The following is a 6,514-nucleotide window of genomic DNA, read 5'->3' as shown; positions in this document are numbered from 1 at the left end:
TCAAGCGGAAGCCCAGCGAGGGAGTCGGCCACGACCGTTAACCACACTAGTACCTAGTCCAGGTTTATCGCCTATGTGAGGGTAACCCGCACGGAAGTCCGGCCGAGGTTTCCGCCACGACCCCCAACGATGTGCGCAGGGTTCCCAAGCCCACCATCCGGGTGCCACTTGGTACACCGTGCCACTGCCTACCGCATCATAGCCCACCTCTCAGGTCAGCACTATGCACGGCCTCCAGCATGACTATAAACACCAGAAACTACTTGCAACTCCTGGACCGAGTACTAAGCGATTAATAAGTCGAGCGGGGTCATATTTCAGGGCCCAACATGTGGTAGTATCTCTTCTTGGATTACATACACGGAACTCAATTCCTAAGGACGGTTCCAATGAAACAACCCGCCATGTACTCCTACACAGCCTTTCACCAGTACCTTTACCAAATCAGGTTCAACACACCACCTTTACTTACTGAACACATTCTCACAATTCCGTTCATCTCCTAGATGACAGACCATACACAACTCTAAGCATAACATGCATAGCAGGATAAGGCACATCATGGCTCAAGCAACTACGAGGTATGCTAGGTTGCAAGGTTCAGCTATTTACTGTGACAAGGATAAGTCATGCAAAGGAAGTGGGTTCAACTAACGTGGCAAAAGCATTTGAAGCATTTGATCCTAATGCAGTAAGTAAGTGTAGGAGCGAGAACATGGGACATATCTTGATGATCAAAAATGGTTGCTTGCCTTGTTGCTCAGAGGAGGGACAATATCCGTCACTCGGATATTCGGTGGAATCCGGAGGAGCGGAGCCTACCGAAAAGAGTGACAACAATCAATAACAAGCATATGCAACAAGATGATGCATGAGCATGGTATGAGGATGTAAAGTGGTATACTAATATAGCTAACATTTATTAGGTTTGAAGTTGATTTGAATCAAATTCAAATATCACTTCAAACGAGGTATTCTCGGATACCATTTTAATTGATTCGACCTGATGCTTAGATTAACTTGCTTTTAACATGCATGGAAATGACACGTTAGGTTGCTGGTTTGTGATTTGGACAGTGTTTGATCATATCATTTGAAGTGGAATTTAAATAATTTCCAATTTCCATCCCCAAAGTATTTATAAGAGTTAACTTATTCATCAATCTATATGTTTGGGTACAGTAACATTTTCAAACATGTTTGAGAATGACATATTCAGATTCCTTGAATTTTTCTGATACTTTTTCATATATAAATTATTTTCATTGGACTTACAGATTATTTTCCATGATTTTTAGAAGTTTTAGACATTTCTGGAATTATTTTTATATTAGAAAATCCTTTATTGCGTCACAGTGACGTCTCTGGTCAACAGGGGCTGGGCCAGGTCAAACCTGACCAGTGGGGTCCACTGGTCAGTGACCAGGGACTAATCCCCGAGTTGACCAGCCCCTAACTGGGGTTTGACCCACCCTGGGGCCCACTGTCAGTGGCTAGGGGGGGTCTTTAGTGGGTTAATTAGCTGACCACGTCAGCCCCCACCGGAATATGGCCGGCGGCGACCACGGGCGCGGTGGAGGACTCGCCGGAGTTGAGCTAAACGGTGCTACAGGCATCGGTTTTGGGCGTGGTTTAGTTCTACGTCTAGCTAGCGAAGCACCGCATCCAAAGGGGAAGGAGCTGGACCAAGTGGTCACCGGAATCCACGCCGGCGACGAGGTCAGCGGCGGCTGCGGCTCGGGCATCGTCAGGAGTGGCGCTGCGGGACACTAGCGAGCTGGGAGAGGGGCTCTACGGCGTCTAGAGCTCCAGGAGCTCATTTATGAGCTTGGTCTCGCGAACGGGGTACCACAACGACGGCAACGACATGGCCGGCGACGAGGACCTTCGGGCTCCGGCGGCTAACGGGGTTAGTGGAGGGAATGGCATTGGGAAGAGGGGGAATGGGAAGAGGAGCTCACGGCGGTTCTTCTGAGGCGGACGACATGGTCAGGGAGGTCCGGGAGGCGACGAATCAACGGCGACCGGAGCTTCGGGGAGAGAGAGATCCGAGAGGGGGAGGGGAACGAGAGGGAGAGAGGAGGAGATAAGGCCGAGGGGAGGAGGAGAAGAAGGCTCGGGGGCGTCGCGCTGGCGCTCCTGGAGGCCTCCTGCGGCGAGCAGGGAGGCAGGAGGTGGCCGGGGCTGGCCGTCGTGCTCATCTTCCCCTCTGCCACTGGCAGGAGGAGGAAGATGACCGGGGAGCCCCTCGTGGGCTGGGCCGGCGACAGATAGAAGGTAAGCCTTTCTTTTATCTTTTCTTCTATTTTGTTTCTGTTTTATTTACTGACATTGTTTTCCATTTATTTTGGCTTCACAATCAAACTATAAATAGTTTGAAAAATGCTGGGGTGTTTAGTTGAATTCTTCCAATCACCCATAAAGTTTTCAGCATTTTTGAAAGCTATATATCTTCGAATTCAAATTTAAAACTTGAAACCAGTAGTCTTTTGCATTTATTTAAAATGCCAAAAGTATTAAGGAAATGGTTTCCTTCATTGCTTATTTGTTTTCAAGAGTTATCAGAAAAGTTGAACTTTTCTTGAGGCCATTTTGGGTTCATTGATTTGAATAAGTTTATAATTCCTTTGAATTTGAGAAGTGGCTAGGGTTTTTGAGTTTTCCCTCACCACTTACTTTGATCTTGTTGCAATTTTCTTGGATGCAATGCAAAGAAAATATGAGCACAATGCTAAACCTTGGTTAGGGTTCCAGGGATGTGACAACTCACCCCCACTCAAAAGAATCTCGTCCCGAGATTTAGAAGTCATCGGGAATAGCATGGGATACTCTTGTCGAAGACGATCCTCTCTTTCCCATGTTCCCTCTTTCTCAGAATGATTTGACCATTGAACTTTAAGAAACTTAATGTTCCGACGTCTAGTAGTACGATCAGCTTGGTCGAGAATACGAAGAGGGTATTCTCGATAAGAAAGGTTATCTTGGAGATCAAGCGTTTCGTGGTCCACTTCATGGATAGGATCCGAAAAGCAACGCCTGAGTTGCGAGACGTGGAAGACATCATGAACCTTGGAAAGATGCGGAGGAAGTTCCAACTGGAAGGCAACTTCTCCTCGTTTGGAAAGAATGCGAAAAGGACCAATGTAACGAGGAGCCAACTTGCCCTTGAAACCAAATCGATGGGTACCCTTCATAGGTGTAACCCGAAGGTAAGCCTTCTCATCAAATTCAAAGGTCACAGCCTTATGATGACGATCATAATGGCTCTTTTGACGAGACTGGGCTGTTTTCAACTTTTCACGAATAATGCGAACCTGCTCTTCTGCATCCTGGATCATATCCGGGCCAAAGAGTTGCCTCTCTCTGGTTTCTGACCAATTAAGAGGTGTTCGACATCTTCGTCCATAGAGAACTTCAAAAGGGGCTTTGCCCAAGCTTGATTGATAACTATTGTTATAAGCAAATTCGGCGAATGGAAGGCACTTCTCCCAATTCATACCGAATGATATAACGCAAGCTCGGAGCATATCCTCTAGGATTTGATTTACTCTTTCTACTTGACCACTTGATTGAGGATGGAAAGCAGTGCTAAAAGATAAGTGAGTTCCCATAGCATTCTGAAAACTTTCCCAGAATCGAGAAGTAAAGATACTCCCACGGTCTGAGTGAATCTCGAGGGGAACACCATGAAGAGACACTATTCGAGAGATATATAATTCTGCTAGCTGGCTAGTTGTTATACTCTCACGAACTGGAAGAAAATGAGCTACTTTGGAAAGACGGTCAATGACCACAAAGATAGCATTATTTCCTCTCTTGGTCTTGGGAAATCCGGTAATGAAATCCATACTAACTTTATCCCATTTCCATTCAGGAATAGCTAAAGGTTGAAGGGTGCCAGCAGGCCTTTGATGTTCTACCTTAACTCGGCGACAAACGTCGCAGTTAGCAACGAACTCAGCAATTTCTCTCTTCATCCTAGTCCACCAGAACCTCTGGCGTAGGTCCTGATACATCTTAGTACTACGGGATGAATGGTGAGAGGAGAATCATGGGCCTCCTTAAGAATTAACTGCCTTAGATGTAGGTTCTTAGGAACCACTAGACGATTCTGGAAGAACACAACACCTTGATCATTCATGGAAAATTCTTTAGTGTTTTCGCTAATAATATTCTCCTTGATCCGTGATATACCCTTGTCACGCTTCTGGCCAGCTATAATTTGATCCTTAAGGGTAGGCTTCGCCACCAGGGTAGAAAGGAATCCTTGAGGAACAATATGAAGATTCAACTTCCGAAAGTCCTCATAGAGATGTGGTTGACCTTGTTGTAGCATCAAATTGTTACAATAAGATTTACGACTTAGTGCATCAGCCATAACATTGGCCTTCCCCGGGGTGTAAGTTATCCCTAAGTCATAATCCGAGATCAACTCAACCCACTGTCTTTGCCTGAGATTCAAATCCGGCTGGGTAAGGATATATTTCAGACTTTGGTGATCAGTGAATATTTCGCAACGATTACCCAGAAGGTAATGTCGCCAGGTTTTTAGTGCATGGACCACAGCTGCAAGCTCAAGGTCATGTGTGGGATAATTATCCTCATGTGGACGCAACTGTCGAGATGCGTATGCGATCACATGACTATCTTGCATGAGAATGCAACCTAATCCTTGTCGTGAGGCGTCGCAATAGATAACAAAGTCCTTAGAAAAATCTGGTGGTAGCAACACAGGTGCGGAAGTCAGGCGTCTTTTCAGTTCCTGGAAACTATGCTCACACTGTGGTGTGCACTCGAACTTTTTATCCTTCTTGAGGAGTTCAGATAGAGGCTTTGCAACCTTGGATAAATTCTCAACAAAGCGGCAACAATAATTCGCTAGACCAAGAAAACTCCTAACTTGCTTAACCGATTCAGGTTGAGTCCAATCAAGGATGGCTTGCACTCTCTCGGGATTGACAGCAATACTCTTACCAGAGATTACTTGACCTAGATAGGTCACTTCTGGTAACCAAAATTCACATTTTGAAAACTTGGCATAAAGGTGATGCTCTCGAAGTTTCATCAATACCAGCCTTAGATGCGCGGCATAATCTTGTTCGTTCTTCGAGTAGATGAGAATATCATCGAGGTATACCACGACGAATTTATCCAAATACTCCATGAAGATTGAATTCATCAGACGAGAGAAGGTGGCTGAGGCATCGGTTAAACCGAAGGACATGACGGTGTACTCGTATTGGCCATAACGAGTAACAAAAGCCGTTTTTGGAACGTCCCCATTCTTGATCTTGATTTGATGGTATCCCAACCTCAAATCCATTTTGGAGAAGAGTGAGGATCCAGCGAGCTGATCGTACAGATTGTTGATCCTGGGGAGCGGATACTTGTTCTTTATGGTGACCAGATTAACTGGTCGGTAATCTACAACCATCCGATCCGTTTCGTCTTTCTTCTTAACAAAGAGGACGGGGCAAGCCCAAGGAGAAGAGCTAGGACGAATGAAACCTTTATTCAAGGCCTCATCTAGTTGCTTCTTAAGTTCGGCTAGCTCCAGGGGTGCCATCTTATATGGTCTTCTGGCTATTGGAACAGTTCCCGGAACAAGATCTATCACGAACTCTACATCTCTGTCAGGTGGAATTCCTGGCAGTTCCTCTAGAAAAACATTCGGGAAGTCACGGATAATCGGGATGTCTTCAAGTTCCGGAAGAGGGTTGGCATTTAGGGAATAGAGTTGGCATTTGGCAACTCGAGTAGAAACATTGACTATCTCACCCGAGGGATGGGTAAGCTGAACATTTCTAGAATGAGTATCAATATTGGCATAGTGAGCTGACATCCAGTCCATACCCAAGATGATATTAATATCCGAAGATTTTAGGGCTATTAATGAGGCTAGAAAAACTAGCCTGTCTACTAGAATTTCATTGTCATAGGTTATCCTAGATGTTTGCCATTTACTACGAGGAGTTTGGACAACCAATGGAATTGGCATATCACAAAAAGACATGTTATGCAACTGTGCATAACTTTCTGAAATGAAGGAATGAGAAGACCCAGTGTCAAAGAGAACAGATGCTGGGTGATGATTAACAAGAAGCGTACCCAGTATGACGTCGGGATCCTCTGTAGCTTCTTCTGCTGATACATAGTTCACACGGCCACGTGCAGGAGTTGGCTTCACATAGTAAGCTTTGCCCGACTTTCTGGGTTGCTTGGCACCCACATTTTGAGGACACTCACGGGAATAGTGCCCTGGTTCTCCACACTTGTAGCATATCACTTGGTTGGCACGTGGTGTAGCATTGCTAGCTGGACCACCATAAGTTTTTGCTGGAGGGTTGGTCTGATTCCTCTGAGGCGCCACGTAGGATGGCCTCGGAGTCTACCTTGGCGGTAGAGAACTGTTCGGAACCCACAACCTGCGTTTTGGAAACGCGGAACCAAATGATGAGCCAAAGTCACGGGAGTGCTTCCTTGTGGCTTCAAAGTCGGTATGGCCAGTCTCGGC

Source organism: Hordeum vulgare, chromosome 3H (assembly GCF_904849725.1).
Source record: "Hordeum vulgare subsp. vulgare chromosome 3H, MorexV3_pseudomolecules_assembly, whole genome shotgun sequence".
Lineage (NCBI taxonomy): Eukaryota > Viridiplantae > Streptophyta > Magnoliopsida > Poales > Poaceae > Hordeum > Hordeum vulgare.
Note: the sequence above shows the minus strand (reverse complement) of the source record.